We start from the raw sequence: 18,008 nt of genomic DNA, 5'->3' as shown, positions 1-18,008 counted from the left end.
TTTCCTGAAGAAGCGGTATCACCTGCGAAACGCTTCGAAATAGAGTCTATAGGACTATGTGAGACCATACTGAGATATTTATTCACTTGTGTGAATCATTTTTACTTGTATTTTAAATGTAAAAATAAAAGTTTTATTTTCTTTTTGTTTTATTATTAGTGCATTGAAAGTCCCTTTACAAAAGTGTGTGATGCAATTTCTTGAATAAAGACAGAAGTGATCAAATAAGCACTTTTTCTGTAGAACTTGGCTGTGTATCAATCTGATCCCAGTCTTTTGTTTAGGGTGTGTTTATTCATTCACTTAGGAGATAGTTTGAAGGCTTGAGCTGCCTGGTCATACTGTTGCTCCAGTTTTTTTACTACCCTGTTCCTCTCTTTCTTACGATAGGTTGCTAGTTGGATTAGGTGGCCCTAACTACCACTTTAGGAGCTCCACAAAGAGTGGAGGGGTTTTGCATCGAAGAAGTGTTGAGGTGGAGACACAATGTTATCTGCTGCCTAAGGTTCTCTACATCCTCCCTCTGGGAGGACAATGGTATCAATGTGGGTATGTAGTTTATGGGGGGCGGAGTAGTGGGTATATTCTTCATGTAGGGGTGGAACTCCCTCCACATGTCTGCCAAGCCAAACCTATGCAGAAGCTCCCCGAATTCTTTGGAAGCCCCTGCACCACACTTTGGGCACTGCTGGTAGAACGGTCTAAGACCTGGTGCAGAAACAATTTGGAAATCCCAGCAGTATGACTGCTCCCCTCCGATGACTTTGGAGCAGGGACAAGATCTACCCGAGAAATAGGATTTGGCCCCTGTATGGTGCATATTATGTCAGTATGGTTACCGCCGCATCTCCAATAGAGCCCTGAATCAGCAAGTACCTGCCTAACAGGTCAGCAATTTGTTTGGTACAGTGGAACTTGAGTCCCCTCCTAAAAGCGATCAGCACTCTGCTTTGCTTTGAAGGGGGGCAGGCCCAATAAAAGAGTGATATTGGGAGTGCAGTGCAAGTGAAAAAGTAGGTCTCCTGAATACAGACTATGTCCACCTTAAGGAACCTAAAATATTGGAATACCTTTGTGTGATTTACAGGCGAGTTCAGGCCCTGAAGATTCAAAGAAACTAATTTAAATTACATCGGTCATGTAGGTATGTAGCAGGGGAAAGGAAGATAACAGTGGGGAAAAAGGGAGGAAAAAAAAAGGATAGGGGGTTTGTGGGAAAACAGGTGGTGCTGATGATATGTCTCATGCCCGTGGCCAACTCTGTTGCTTTGCATAGAAGGCACATAAAAAGCTTCAAAAAAGATAAGCCGATAGCCAGTCCCCCTTCAGCCATAAAGGGGTCATGTGCTCTCGGTATAGTAAGGACTGCATAAAGCTCATAAAGCTATCCCAGCCCCCTCCGCCCTTGGGGAAAGAAGGCAGAAGAGGTCTTTAAATCTTGGAGCATAAAAAGGGGACAGAAAGGACAGTGGGGAAAGTAACAGGGAAATACAAGGTGCAGAGGTGCAAGGCTCAGGAATCAACATGTCCATATAACAGTAAAAACATTGTAATCTAGGTAACAGACAGCATTAGGTGATTAACCCCAAACATTAACTCCAACATCTGTGGGGTCCCCCCAAATATCTGTTTATGCACACACTGCATTTTATAGAACTGAGTTACATATTTAAGATGGCAAATGAATGCAAGCCAAATGACAAACCAATAAAAGCGATCAAATATCGCCAATCCCACAGAGTATATTCATTACACAACGTGGATTTATCCCACAGATAATTCAATGTGTTTCAATAACCTTCTTCAAGAGTGTGAGTGTAAACAGTAATCAATTTCAATGGAATTTAAAAAAGTGAGTATAAAATTTCCCAAATTCATGAATACAACACAGCAGAGAATTAACACCAATTACCAAACTACTTACAGCATGTAATGACCTGTCATTATACTGTGACTACCACATTTGAAAAAAGGATGCGCACCGTAACTAAAACAAATCAACCCACAAAGTATCCATTAGGAATAGTCAGTTCAATTTTAAATAAATAAGAAAAAAGAAAAACCAGAAGCTAGACTCATCACAACCTGGTGGATGCTCCTGATGTCATAGGGTGACTTTCTCTGGAGCATCATAAAACTCATTAATATGGTACACCTTAAAGACCAGATCAATTAAAAGCCATACATAAAAACATAACATACCTCAGTAAATGAAAGAATCATCCTTTAAAAGGCTCAGCGATAATGTGAAGTTCAAGTGTGGATCCCTTATATGCTCAAAAGGCACACGGGTTTCAACCAAGATAACAGTGGGGAGGGACTGAGCGCCAACCGCAGCGTTGCACTCAAATCTAGAACACAGCGCAACTAGCAGAGCAAAGCATGAGGTGAATCGGCAATCTGTGCAAAATATCCGGTATATCACAAAATCTTACGCTAAGTATACCAAGCAGGTAAATATGTTTTATTTCAGAAGGTACATCTCCCGCCAAAGATCCTGCCTTCCGCAGTTTATAATTGCAAAACTTTAGTTTAAATCTCAAGGCTTTAAAAATAATATCATTTAGTGTTTCCCTAAGGTCTGACTTTTTAGAGATATGAGATTGGGATGCATCCAGTTTAATACATGTGTAACATTTTGCAATCTAGAAAGGGGGACTTTTCTCATGAGTTTTAAAAAGTCGAACAGCTGTTTTAGTTTTTTTCACTTTGATTTTATAGCTTCTTTAAATGTATCATGAACAGGAAAGGACCTGATCTTTCTTCTTGGAGGCTTTTGTTGTCTACCTTTTTCTTTTCATATTCGTCATTTCTTATTATTCGTAATAATTCATAGATTCAGCAATTCACACCAGTCCCACTCCCCCCTTTCTTTCATGACCCACTTAACCCACACAGTCAGCTTCATGCTCTCTGGGGTCTTCCAGGCTAGAGTGGGGGAACACAGTCAAATGACCCCTGTAACAGATTTTTAACCTGTTATTATTATTCTTGTTAGGCCATGAAAACACAAAGAATTGAGGCAAACAAGATGGTTATGCCTTTTTAAATGCTGTCCTTAACGATGATTTGGTAAAAGCCCATGTAAAAGCAAGGGTACCATTGGATGGTTAAAATATTCTGATGTATAGATAAGTTTGAAAGGGTGTAGGCTTCATATAAAAAGATAATTATTAGACTCAAATTATGCATTTCATGAATATTGGTCACTTTGTTAGAAAGAAAAATGACAATTTATATAATAAAATAAAAATTAAAGGTTTGATCAAATATAAATATTTTTTGAAAAAATAACAAAAGTTTGAGTATTTCAGACCATCCAGGGCAATTTATCTTACTGCATGGAGAAAGTCACAAGCAATTAGTTTGAAATGGATGGGTCCCCTTTTTTTATTGTTACTGGAAGACTATAAAAGATGGTACCCCCTTGATGTTGCTAAATTGAATGGCCACACTGAATTAGCATATTTCCATCTTGAACTAAAGTTACACTTTGAAAAATTTGAAACCAGACAAGGCTTTGTTGCATACAGGAACTGGTAATAGCCCTTACCTGCCTTCGTTTTTTATGTCGGAAATTTCAAGACGCACAGAGAAATCTGGTTGTTATGTCATCCTGGCCCAATCAATCAAAATGGCGGAGGATCGAAATAAGGAAGAAAAGAAGGAAGAAGAGGTTAGCAATCATGATGGAACAGAGATAGGAGAGTATAAAGAGGGTTTAGTTTTGCTTTAGGCTCAGGCATATGAAAATTACCATTATTATTATTATTATTATTAATAAACAGGATTTATATAGCGCCAACATATTACGCAGCGCTGTACATTAAATAGGGATTGCAAATGACAGACTAATACAGACAGTGATACAGGAGGAGAGGACCCTGCCCCGAAGAGCTTACAATCTAGTAGAAGAGCTTACAATCATACATTCAGGTCTCAAAAAAAAAATTATTTTATACACATTTATATCCCTCTATACTTTAAATTAGTGTTTGCCAATGTATAATAGCTTTGTACCGTTTTTATAAAAAGCCAAGATATACCATGGTCTTCCTGGTGTGTTTTTTTTTAATATCAAGAAATGCTTGACATGTACACATTAGTTATGTAACATATAGTTACATAGTTAAGTTGCAAAAAGACATAAGTACCTCATTTTAACCACTAGGGAAATAAGCATATCACAGAAGAAAAAAAACTGGTTCAATTTGCCCCAACAAGGAAAAAAAAATCCTTCCTAATACCATGAGGCAATTAGATGTTCCCTGGATCAAAAGTCTCTGTTATCTTTACTTTAAAACTTTATTACCCAGTTATATTCTGTACCTCTAGAAAAGCATTCAGCTTTTTCTTAGAGTGAGGGAGCATATTTCCTATTTTTTACAGACCTTACTATGAAGAATCTCTTCCTTACCCAGAGATAAGAGAAATTTCTTTAGTCCAGATGCGAAGAGTGCCCCCTTGTCCTTTGTATTGATTTTAAAGTGAATAATTAAGAAGAAAGTTCTCCTTATGGACCACTTATATAGGGTGATCATATCCCCTCTAAAACGTCTCTTCTCAAGGGAGAATAGATTCAGTTCAGCTAATCTCCCCTCATAGCTGAGCTCCTCCATTCCTTTTATTAGTGTAGTTGTCTTTCCCTGAACTTTCTCTAATTCCACAATATCCTTTTTGTGAACTGGTGCCCAAAACTGGACTGCATATACCAGGTGGGGTCTGACCAATACTTTGTACAGGGGCAGGGTGTGTTCTGATCTCTGCAGTCTATTCCTCTTTTAATACAAGAAAGTATTTTGATCTATAAAAATCCCCAGATTGGCTGCCCAATAAAACAGTGCATCCAGGTCTGCTTGTAGATTATAGACATCCTGTATGGACTTAAATCCATGACAGTTTGGTTTCATCTGCAAACACAGAAATGGCACTTTTAATCCCAAACTCTATATTATTTATAAGGACGTTAAACAGTAAAATCTCAACACTGAACCCTGGCGTACACTGCTAATACCCTTGGGCCATTCAGAATCTGAATCATTATTCACTACACTCTGGATGCAGTCTTACAATCCAGTTCTCTATCCATTTACAGATTGAAATGTCCAAACCTATAAACCCTAATTTACATATTAATTGTCTAGGGGGTACTGTGTCACATACTTTTGCCAAGTCCAAGTACACTATATCAACTGTTAATCCGAGTACCCTGGGAACAAATACTAAATAAGTATTCAGAAGATCTGATGCACTTACTAATTCACCATTTCGAAGAAGAACTATTAGAACTCGATCAGGAATTATATAATCTATAATTTTATCACACAAACATCATTAGCTCCTCCATTTTTTTGGAGAAATTCAACGATCTTAGGAAAACCTGAGAAAATGTAATACCTCCATAGTAAACAAAAAGGACAAAAAATTGCAATGAGACAAGTGGGCATCTATTCACCCCTCTGGCGTTCTAATTCTGTCTGTATTTTCATGCAAAAAGTGTTACATTGTTTTGCATGAAAATATATTTTATATTGTAGGCTTATAATTCTTAGGCATAACTCACCGAAATATGTCCAATATTTATTAAATTCAATAATAAACTTTAAATAAAAAAAAATCACAAAAATCTGCTAAAAAAGGTGCATAAAAATAGTGAAACCTGTAATATAAATGTACAGTAGCATATATTATATATATATATATATATGTATATAAAATATACAGATTTCCTTGTATTGGACTTAATAAAATTATTTTGTATTCAATTCAATAAAAAATTATTTGAATTTCCTGCTGCGCTTCCTGCACGAACCAAAGCATTCTTCGAAGTCACTGGGAAACCCAGAGAACATCTTTGCAGTCGCCAGGGGAAGATCGAAAAGGGAGGACGCTGCCCGAGTACCTGGACAGACAAGCAGGACGCCGGAGGATGCCAAAGCAACAAGGTGTTTTTTTTTTTATTGTTTTTGGCGACCCGGAGTGTGACTCAGGATTACCACCCCGAGTCACACTCGGGAATAGCACTAGGGGAGTTAATAAAAAAGCATACAAGTGGGAAAAAACCCCTGGGCTGATTCCCACCAACACAGATATCAAGTCCAAAATCAAAGACAGACCCCCATTCTAAATCTATCTAAATCTATCACTCAACATTTACTGAATTAGAAATAAAGCACTGTATTTCCCCTTTGGTATCTGGAAATAAATTTCAGGACCTGATGGGTTTATTCCGAGATTTGACAAGGTATTTCAAGAAGTCCTATTGCCTTTTATGGTATGTGTGTTTAATGTGATCTCTTCCTCTTCGGGGCTTTCCTGTCTAGTCCTTAGAAGGTCATATTTCAGTTCTGCCCAAACCTGGCTGAGACCATACCACCTGTGGCAATTACCAGCCCATCTCGCTCACTAACATTGATATCAGATTATACTCGAAACTTCTAGCAAACAGAATGAAACCCTTATTGCCTCCGGTTGTTCATCTAGATCAGGCTGGCTTTGTGACTGAACGGGAAACCTGCAATGATTTAGTGAAAACCACTTCCCTTATTAATTGGGCTCAGAAAACGAGTACACCTAATTGTCTCCTATCAATAGATGCTGAAAAGCATTTAATCATGTTTAATAAATAATAATAAGTTGGGTAATAATAAATAATTGGCTAATATTTAAATAATTGGCTATTCCTTCAAGAAACTCTGATCCAACTGGGACTAGGTCCTGGTATGTTAGATGAAATCCAGGCCTTATATACTGGTCCTTCAGCACAGGTCCAGGCTAAAAGTTTACTATCAGAACTCTTTGGGATACATACCCTTTGGAATACATACAATGTTGTACATTTTAGTGATGGAACACCTTGCTACAGCTATAAGACAGAATTCTGATATTAAAGGTATTGTGGTAGGAGAAGAACACTGTAAACTATCCATCTTTGCAGATAATATATTATTGTATGTCACCTCTCTACACATATCTATTCCTAAAATTATGCAAGAAATAGAGAGATTTGAAATACTGAACAATTTCAAGGTGAACTATGATAAAACAGAGGCTTTAAATATTTCCATTCCAGAACCACAATTGACATCTCTGAAGAGGAACTTTCCTTTTCGCTGGCAAAGTAATTCCAATAAATATTTAGGAGTATGTCTCCCCTCAAAATTAGTTGATATTGCAAACGTTAACTATAAACCCTTATTATCCAATATAGAAAATTTGCTTAGGTCATACCAAAATCTCTCTCTATCTTGGTTGGGAAGGATCAATGTAATTAGGATGGATATTTTGGCAAAGGCCCTATTTTTTTTTTACTGGTGACCCCACCACCGCATTTTTCTATACCTCACATAGATTGGGTGGTTTACTCCTTATTATGGGGAGGACAGAGGGCTTGGATTAGTCGCCAGATGCTCACCGAAAAAATATAAATGGAAGTTTATCTATACCTGACTTTAACTTATACTATAAAGCTACTAATATACATAGAATTGTGGATTAGACTCATAATAGAGAGCATAAGGTATGGGTCCTTCTTGACGAATATATGGCATCCTTTTAGTCACCTCTAACTCCTTGGGTAACTCCACAATCTAGAACTAGATCGGTATACACGCCCCCTACGGTTACCCAGACGTGGTCTCTATGGGATGATTTATTAAAAAGAGGCCTATTTTCTACTAGACCAGGCCCGATGCTCCTGCTATCTCATAACCCTGACCTTTTAGCACTCACCCAGGTACCACTCATTTTATTAGGTCATGGGAAAGAGAACTGGGCTATGACTTAGAGCTAGAGCAAATTATAGACTTAGAGCTAGAGCTAGACCATAGACTTAGAGCTAAAGCAAATAGAGAAAAATCATTTTGTTATCCACCGGCTATCTAGATCTGCCAGGGATCAGCAGCATTGCTTTAAGAATTTGGTCAGATGGTATAGATGTCCGCAAGACATTCATAGATTTGATCCTTCTTACTCTCCTACAGGTTGGAGTTGTGGAAGTTCTATTGGATCAATGCTGCATATCTGGACTTCGTGCCCTCCAATTACTACACTATGAAGGAAAATGTTTAATATCTATAACGTTACAACTGAGAACTTAGATCCGCGCTCAGAAACTACTATGCTAGCCTTACTACTGGGTTCCAATAAAGCTATTAAAAGAGGTCTTCTCCGCCTTTCCATCACTGCAGGGCACTGAGTAATTGTAAGGCATTGGGGTTCCCTTGACATCCCTTCTATGGTGGAGTGCTTGAAACAGATGAATGATATTGCCTATACAGAGCAACAAATTCTCTGGGAAGAACTAGGCTCCCGAGACTGAATGTAATCGGATATTTGGGAATTGTTTAGGGCATCTGGTGATTTGAAAACCTACCTTACATAACAAAATTCCACAGGCTACTTTTCTTTGTACTGGGCAATTCTCACTGATATGACTCCTTGGTGTGGAAAGGTATTGAAATTTTTCTGGGGCATGTTGGTACTGCCATTTATGCTTATTATGGTGCAATAATGTCTGAAGGTATGCTACTGATGGGTGATAGGTCTTCTCTCTCTTTCTTTCACTTTCTCTTACCTCTTTCTTTCTCTCTTCTCTTTTTTTCCCCTTTCTTCTGTTTTCAGTACCACCCCCCCCCCCCTGTCTTTCCATTTTGTTCTTGTTTCCATCCACTTCTTGTGTATTTATTATGTGTAATTTGTTTATCCACCAAGTGTTTGCCACTGCTGTATATATGTAGGAAACATCTGACTGTATATTCTTTTATTTTTATTATGATTTAGTTGTTCTGTATGTTTATAAACTCTCTTGTGTGAAAACTAATAAAGACAGATTATACATAAAAAATTTGGTTTAATAAGCCTACCCAAAAACCCTTACCATATCAACCAGATATATACAAAGACTTTAAAACACAAGAATTTAGAACCTTAAAAGATCTCCATGAATTACTAATGGAGAACGAATCATCACCTGTTGACGATTTAGCCGAGAAAATACCTCCGACAGACATAGACCCCACACTTCTACTCCGAAGGAAACCGAAGTCTAATTTTTTCCCACCAATCTCCATGAATCCCCATTTACAAACTTACATTGATATAACCACAAAACAATTATTGTAAAGTAATTTGGAAACAATACCCTACAATAAGAATTTCTCTGAGGCCCGCTTTAAAGCCCCTAATAAACTAAAACAACAGAAAAATTTAGTTAATAAATCCCCTGATAAGGGAGGCAACATCATTGTTTTAAATGTAAACCATTACCACAAAATTTGCGATAAAATTTTCAACAATCAAGAATAGTATTTTATCATCCCCAACAATAAAATACTGGAATTTAAACAGGAGTATAATGAGATTATTTGGCAGGCCTACTCTGACAACACCATCAATAAAAAACAAAGGAATACTTAACCAACAAAAATCCAATACTACTGACATTCTATATATTACCTAAGGGACATAAAAATCTATTGCGACCTACTGGACGCCCTATAGTCCCAGGGATTGGTACACTGGCAGCCAATGCCAGCGAACTTGTTGAATTTAATTACGCCTCCTGGTCACTACACTTCCATCCTATCTCCAAGATATAATTGACACGCTCAAATTAACATATATCACATCAGTCCCACCCAACACCATAATTGTCACCATGGATGTTGAAGCACTCTACAGTAGCATTCCACATGCATTAGGAATTAAAACCATATCCAAATGCCTCCATACAGCCCACCCAAATGTTCATAAACACAATAAATTTGTGATTTCATTACTCACCTACATCCTGAATAGAAATATTCTCATTTTTTATGGCAAAATATATCTCCAAACACAGGCCGTAGACATGGGCACGCGATGTGCAGCTTCATACGCGAACCTATTCCTGGGTGAATGGGAACATCGCCTTCTTTCTAACCCCAACACCAACTCCTTCAAACAATACATCCTAATGTGGAAGTTTTACATCGACGATGTCCTTATATTCTGGACAGGGCCAATCACACTACTAACAGAGTTTTTCAACTATATTCAGTATAATCAATTTAATTTAAAATTTACCATGGACTACAGCAGGATACAACTACCCTTCCTGGACCTGTATATTAGAATTGATGACAATCACAGAGTTACAACTACCTTATTCTGTAAACACACTGCTGGGAACACAGTTTTACATGCCGATAGCGTGCACCTAAAGAGTCTCCTACAGAGTATACCATTTAGCAAGACTTCTACAACAAGGTTACTCTAAAAATCTACTAAAAAGATCATATCAAAGAGCTTTAAAGCACCAAGGAACTGATCTCATCTCTAAAACACATACAACCCAAGAACATTCCCCACCTACTACCTGTGTCATTACAAGATACAGCAGAAACCACAACTTCATATATCAAACTTTAGCTCAACACTGGCACATTCTTAAGTTTAAACCCAAAACCTGTACATTTATTGGATAAAAACCTATGCAAACCTATACGAAATCTCATTCATTTAAAGATCACCTTGTATCTAGTAATCTCCACTCAAACTCCCAAACTGAACCTTTACCAAACATCCACGGTACCTTCAAATGCGGTCATTGTAACCAATGTCAGTGGATTAAAGAAGCCCTGACTATTACATTACCTAATGAAAAAAACCATAGAGGACACTACCACATAGACGGTTCCAAAAGTAATTTATTTGATTACGTGTACATGTGGTGCATTTTATGTTGGAAAACAAAACAACCCTTTAAGATGAGTCAGCGGTGACTCACTTGCAAGGGAAGCCGATGGAATAGGAACATGGTTGTGCTGTTGGGCTGTATGTTCTTATATCTGTTTGACGACTGAAGGACATGAAATTTAGGATCACTGTGATTTATATTGAAAACTGAAAAATATTACTCACTAATTAACTAAACGGGATTTGAATATACCATTGCAGCCATAACCACCTCCTTCCTTGCAACATTTTTAAATAAGAGAGCTGCTGGAAGTACAAACATCAGACTTCTCCTCTCCTTCTTGCTGAAGAAGCGTTGAGAAGTAATTCAGAATTTAAACCCTTTCAGGGCATTCTGTAAGGAGCGGTCATTATATACATTGTGCTTTATGTATTTGAAATGATGTTTGTTTTTAATGTTTATAATTTTTAAAATTTTGTTATTTTTATAATATATTGATGGTACTGGCTTTAAAAGTCCCGTTTAAAATTTATGTCTTTCATCGCATATCTTTTCCTCTTTATGAAACTCTCTAGTATCTTTTAAGTTAAACTTACTGGTCTGTAGTTACTTGGTAATGACTTTTCTCATTTTCCATAAAAAATAGAAACAAAGGCTTTGAAATATCTGAGCTTAGCTTTTTGAGGACATGTGGGTGTGTAATTTCTATTAATATATATTTTTTTAATGGGGTTGGTTTTATTCTTTTTTGCAATCTGTTAATTTTCAAATGATGAAGGTGATCTTTATTTTTATATTTTGGAATGCCCTTTTCCTAATATTTATGCTTTTTTTACATTAGATGTGAGCCACATAGGTTTTAATGTTAGCATTTTAAACTTATTAACCATTGGAATATGTTTTTTCAGTGTGTTTGTGAAGAACAGACTTGAAACATTCCCATTTCTGTTCTGTGTTCTTTGAGGACAATATTCCCTCCCAGTCCAAGTCATAGAGACTTAGAGCTGCCCTTAATAATGGAAAATTTGCTCTCATAAAATTGATTGTTTTTATCTTTCCTGTTTTTGCTTCCTGTTTGCAACTTACAATAAATTAAATTCTGATATGGTCATTAAACAAATCATATTATGGTTTATGAAAATGAAATAAACTGTTTTGGTAAATCTGTTTATATAGGAATTATAGCTTGAATAATCTGTGTTTATATAATATTTTTTCAACAGGGATATGTACCCACTGGGATACAAAAGTGGGTTTAGAAGCTACAAGTTCTGCATTCAGAGTTAGCTTTATTTTTGTTTTTCCTGTTACACACGGAGAACTTGGTTATAAGCAGATTCAGCATTTTATTAGCCTGTTTTTGTCTGCAGAAAACAATTGAAAGGTTACTTTTATAGGGGAAATGGTTCCTGTTCCAGAACATGAAATAACCATCTGTACTACATAGATTAATCTATATGTAGGGAAATCTTAAATTTGTGACCTCATTGAATTTTGGTAAATTAAGCTATTTCTTGACCTAGTAATTTCTGACAGGTCAACAATAAGAAAGCCTAATTTACCTACCTAAGTTTGCGGTTTTAGGAAGACACGCCAAAGGTCAGTACGGACAGCAAATGGAGAATGATGGGATGAAAGCAAGTCAGCAACAGAAAATCGAATACATGCACACCCTAGCAGGTACAAAACATTACACTATTGTGTAGGGTCCCACTGGGCTGGAGAAAACAGAAGGAAGGAGTGATGAGTAAGCAGCTTTCAGTCTCTGACTTGACCCATGCATAGACTACTAAAAAAACAAACCAGATATATTTGATCACAAATTGGGATTTTTTGAAAATGGCATTAGAAAAAGTATCTTTTTGTAATGAAACACAGGAGACACTGGAAGCAATAGGCACATGTGACAAAAGAATATCCAGACAGGGAGAAACACTGGATCAGCACCAGGGAACAGGCTGGAAAACAACAGACTGGGCAATAAGGGGTTAACACAGAAGCTGGACAGGGGAAACATTGAATTAGGCAACAGGATTTGTGCGTGTACAGAAACTTGCTCAGCAAGCTAGGGGGCTTGGCACTAGTGGAGACATGTGTATGTGAGTGCTGTGTCTGAGATAGCTAAATAGCCAGGGATGATTAAGAGGCTTTTTCCTGATTGGCCAGAGAGATGGGTGAATCAATAAAACTTGGAAGAGCAGGCATGCCCAGGGTAAGAACTGCCTGCATGCGCAGGAGAGAGGTGCCTGCACTTTAGCGAGGAAGAGGTAAGTGTGAAACACAAATGATCATCTAGGTTTATTCTCAAGGTAATTTAAGGTTCTATTTATAAATTATTACCTTGTCAATTTTCTCTAGAAGCTTTCAGAATTTTCCCCTACACAAATATCTTTTCCTATTGTTACTGGTGTACACTTTTGATATTGGCCTCTAGATAGCAGAATGAGTAATTATCCATAATAGGAATTGAAAGGATATGCCTAGAGAGATATCACAATCTGTCAGCTAATTTCAGACAAATTGACAGGGGAATAATTTATAAATAGATCCCTTATTTTTTCTTCTTTTTAAGAAAAAATAATAATATCTAATAAATTGATATTATATTTATTTAATATGCCCTACAGCATTTTTGGTGCAAAGTATGAAAAAAAACTGGGTAAGCTGGAAATTACTGCCAAGCCAAAAGAAAGCACAGGTTAAATTCACAGAGGGGTCAGATTTAATGAATAGTCCAGGTCAAGTTTTAGGTAACCTGAAAATATGGCATAATACAAGCCAAAAGAGAAAAGAAAATAAATTATAATATAAATCCTGCCTAGGACTACCAACTGAATCTGTTTATTACATATGCTGTTAAGGTGTCCTGGCATCTTGGACCACCCAGAGATCTTCTGGGATACCTCTGTTTTACCTGTCCAGCCAGGGATATTTTAGCTTAATCAGTAGTTACAGAGTGGCAGAGTGACAAAAATACTGACAGGATTACAAGCATTACGTCCAATATTAAATTAATTATTTAAACAAATATACAAGTACAAATTTACACATTATACAGAGAAAGAAAGAAAAAACAAATAATATTGTCCTATTAGGAATTTTATGTTAACCATACATTATAAAAATAGGTCAGTACATACCAATAAACAACTGTGATATTACATAATAAAAGAAAAAAAAGACAGGTAAATGATTTTTAAGATTCTACCCAACATTAGGACATCCAAAAAAGAATCTTATTCCTTAAAATTAGCCATATATTTTTGTGTTGTATTATATAACTTTATGTGTCCAACCAACCCACCCATATGGAAGAGTCTTTCTATTATACAATCTTCAGTGTGAAATAAAAATATTAACCCTTTTATAATTCAATTTCGGTTTCAAATTTTCAATTTAAATGGTGGCAATGCTATCATTATTATGAATAAATTATCTTAAATTTCTTTAATATCTAAATTAAATTATCTTTATTAAATTATCTAAATTATTGAACACACTTTCTTCCATGGTTCCCATATCAGTTCAAATTTATCTAATGTATTCCTAAGAATATAAGTAATTTTATCATTAGTCATAATCCAATCCATTTTAGATTTGAACGGGTCCATTTGTATATCGCGGGATTTCCAAGATTTAGCTAGGGTGATCCGAGCTGCCAAAATCATCAATTTCAAAAGTTTGATGAGATTGAGATTTAGATGCTACTGGATACCTTCTGCTAAATAATGCCATTTCTAGGGAACCTTTTACCATTCTTTCCATCCCCCGCGACAGTTTATTGAAGATTTTATCCCAAAAGATTTGGGCAACAGGGCAGGACCACCACATATGTAATATTGTACCATTTGTCCCACATCCTCCAAAACATAAAGGAGATGTAGAGGATGAATTTTGGATATCCTTTCAGGAACCAAGTACCAACAAAGCATAACCTTGTATTTAGCTTCAACTAAAGCTGTATTTAATGATATTTTCGATACTGAATAGCCCATATTATTCCATTCCTCTTTGGTAAAAATTTTACCTTTGTTCCAGGATTTCATGTATTTCAACCTATTTACTGTTAATAATAAGGTACCATATATTATTGAAATTTGCCCCTTCCTCTCTATCGCTGATCCACAAGATCTTTCAAAAGGTGTAGGGTTTAGAGGGCACTCAACTCGGCGGATTTTTGAATATACGAAGGATCTAATTTGTCTATATTGGATATATTCTTTATTAGGAAGTTTTTGTACTCATCAAGTGTTCCAAACTTAACATATCACGTTTGTCTACAATATCATAAACTCAAATCTGTTGTTACACCACCAATAAAATTGATATAATTTGCTTGAAATAGTGAGTTATATGCGGGAGACAATTGAATCCCTAGATATTGAAGAGTTTGGGTTTCCCAACTAATTTTGAAATTATCTTTTAACTTTTTCAACTTGCTGAGTCGGCAAATTGATATTCAATGCTTGCGATTTAGCACGAATAACATGGAGTTCAGATATTACTTCGTATTCATCCAAGATTTTAAACAAGTTGGGTAGTGTGATAAGAAATGTATATCAAGATGTCATCAGCGAATAAAGCGCACTTATGTTCCCTCATAGCTCCCCTAATACCTGGATGTTCCCTAATTGCTATCGCCAGGGGTCCTATTACTGGAGCAAACAAAAGCGGGGAAAGCAGACATCCTTGCCGTGTTCTTAATGTTAATATTAGATGAATTAAAGCCTCCCAGCACTATATTTGCTATCGGCTTAACATATAGTGCCTTCAGTATATTTACAAAATAATTTCCAAATCCCATTATAGATAAAACCTTAAACATATATAACCAGGAAACACTGTCAAATTCTTTCTGAAATACATCCAGTATTTAAGTGAATACAAATAAAAAGAGATCCCTAGATTTACTTTAAATAAAACCTATCATTAAAAAAATGTAGTTGCCATGCCACATATTTCAACTAAAACCATCTCATAAGAATATTTGTGCATTTACCACATTTCATTTGGTTCACACATTTACCACATTTGGTTCATTTATTTACCAAAATCAACAAAAATTCATTCAATAAATCCACTTAACAAATGTGGTAAAGGTTTGATTTGCAAATACAATCAAAAGTTTTTGACTGTATGCATCTGCTCTGACAGGTCTGCAACTTCTACTGTACCAGCAAAATTAGACTAACCACCTTGAAAGATTTCCATCTCAAATCAACCCACCAAAACTGAACCAACTTACAAAAATTGATCCTTTGTGAAATTGGGTTAATGTCACCTTTCCCTGAATCTGACTCTTCCCTTGATATGCAGTATTTGACATAGTGTAAACGTAGCTAACAGTCAATCTATATATACTACACTACCTTATCGCTCATCTATGCATCTTAGAACCACTTACCTGCACATTAACAGACCGTAAAATCTTCATGATATACCCCTGAGGATACCTTAAGAGGAGAAATTTGTCGGGTAAAGACACCACATGGTTATGTACTGAATTGTGACAAGTAACGAACGATGTTGGCACACATCTAGCCATCAAATTAGGATCAACACCTATGCCAGCATACTCTGTCTAGTATTTTTATCACCGAGAATGCCTTGATGAAACAATCAGGGTAAACAGTACATTATGTACACTGTGACAGCATTGATAAATGTCTTGAAACTGTAATGTATGTACGACTAATACATTAACACTTTGCTAAATTAAACACCTCTTCTGTGGTTTCTTAACCCATTGTTCTGTTCATCCAATTTTACAATATAACTTTGATTCACCTGTTTCAGATTATAAACCAATAATTTTACTTCTTACAGTTGAGTATTACACAAAGGAAGAAAACAAACTTAAATGTGCAAGTTTTTTCAATATCTCGACCACAACACAGACTTTCACAAATCTAGTGAGATATTTACTGTTGTTTTTGTGCAATCAAAGCATGGAATTGGGGTACAGTTACGGACAAAGCTACTTGCATGTCATCTGACACATCAAGTCAATTTCCCCACTTTGATTTCAGATTCAATATTGCACACATGTATAAATGTATGCAATAAATAAAATGAATACCAGTACTCAGGGATTAAATCCCATACCCCCAACATTTGGTTGCCATACCCCCAAAGGCTATGGATACACCCTGTTAGGAACCCTGCTCTAGAGAAATCCTAGGGTTTAGAAACACTGCTTTATAGTAACCCCCCCCCCCCCCTTTCAGTCCTTTCCCAGCAGCTACATAAAAGTTATATAGTAAGGTAAAGGTAGAAATAGTGGAGCTGGGCCAGTACAGAAATTAATTAGACATTTCTAGACAAGAAGTGGGTTATGGCATGCAAGGAAAGAAGGGGCTGTACTTGGAAATTCTGGAATATTTCCGAAATATTTAAAATTTTTAGCATATTCAAAAGCATATTACAACTGAAAAAAATGTTTTTATGCAATACTGCAATATACTGTCCCTAAGAATACCTACATGACTGCCATACAGCAGAATCCTGCCAGCACTAATACTTGGTATTTTCCAGATATGTTTTGTGGTTTTGCTTTGTTTCATTTGGTAGTTAAATAAATTAGGCCCTTTCTAAAACATATAAGGACATTCTGTGCTTCTACTCCTATTTAGCACTGGACAAATAAAGTAACATCTACATTAATTAAAATTTGTGTGCAACCTTTTGATCTTTCTTTACACAAAGGAAAATAAAGCACAAAAGAAACTGCTAATAAATATATCTGTTTAAGTTTAAACACAAATGTGTGCCACAGCCACCAACAGAAGGAGAGAGTAATTTGATTGTGAGTTACACTGCATTAGACGCCTATTCACAGAAGCATTGCCATACTTTATCTTTCTTTACATGTGACATTCACTTTCAGTTCCTATTACTACTATTTTGCCTTAATGGATTAGAAATACAACTTTATGTGTTAACACAAAAGTCTTACCTAGATGGATTCTGTAATTGATGTTGCTCATATTCCATAGTAATGTTTTAACTTGCGTTTAACTTTTTATGTTTTTATCTCAAATACAGTTAGCATGCAGAAATACTCCACCTATATCCGTTTCTACACAACCCTCACATAATTAATCATTCAGAAAGTGAAACTAACTTGCATAACATTGTTTAGGTGTAAAATTACAATAAGCAAAGAATGCATAGCAATCCTTCACATATTGGCCAAGATTATTTTTGAGTCCTTAGTCAGCCTGGAGGTCTTTTAGACTGTTTTTCTGAGAAAATGTACACTATTGTTCCGCAAGGATTGTTCACAATGTTTTTTTTCCTTTCTTACTTAACAATATTTATTACGTTATTA

At 36.1% G+C, this 18,008-nt stretch overlaps 1 long non-coding RNA gene across 1 annotated transcript in view; it reads right to left on the bottom strand.

Moving 5' to 3' along the window:
• Positions 1 to 17,753, bottom strand: part of LOC140340959 (uncharacterized) — a 36,123-nt gene extending 18,370 nt beyond the window's left edge. Inside the window, exons 1-2 of the long non-coding RNA XR_011922771.1 lie at positions 17,634 to 17,753; positions 3,554 to 3,616 (exon numbers count right to left, since the gene is read on the bottom strand). This is a non-coding gene — a long non-coding RNA (uncharacterized lncRNA). The remainder of the gene's footprint in view (positions 1 to 3,553; positions 3,617 to 17,633) is intronic.
• Positions 17,754 to 18,008: the final 255 nt, after the last annotated feature.

The sequence above is a fragment of the Pyxicephalus adspersus genome, chromosome 11 (assembly GCF_032062135.1).
Source record: "Pyxicephalus adspersus chromosome 11, UCB_Pads_2.0, whole genome shotgun sequence".
Classification (NCBI taxonomy): Eukaryota; Metazoa; Chordata; class Amphibia; order Anura; family Pyxicephalidae; genus Pyxicephalus; species Pyxicephalus adspersus.
This window is presented reverse-complemented; position numbering and strand designations above follow the sequence as displayed.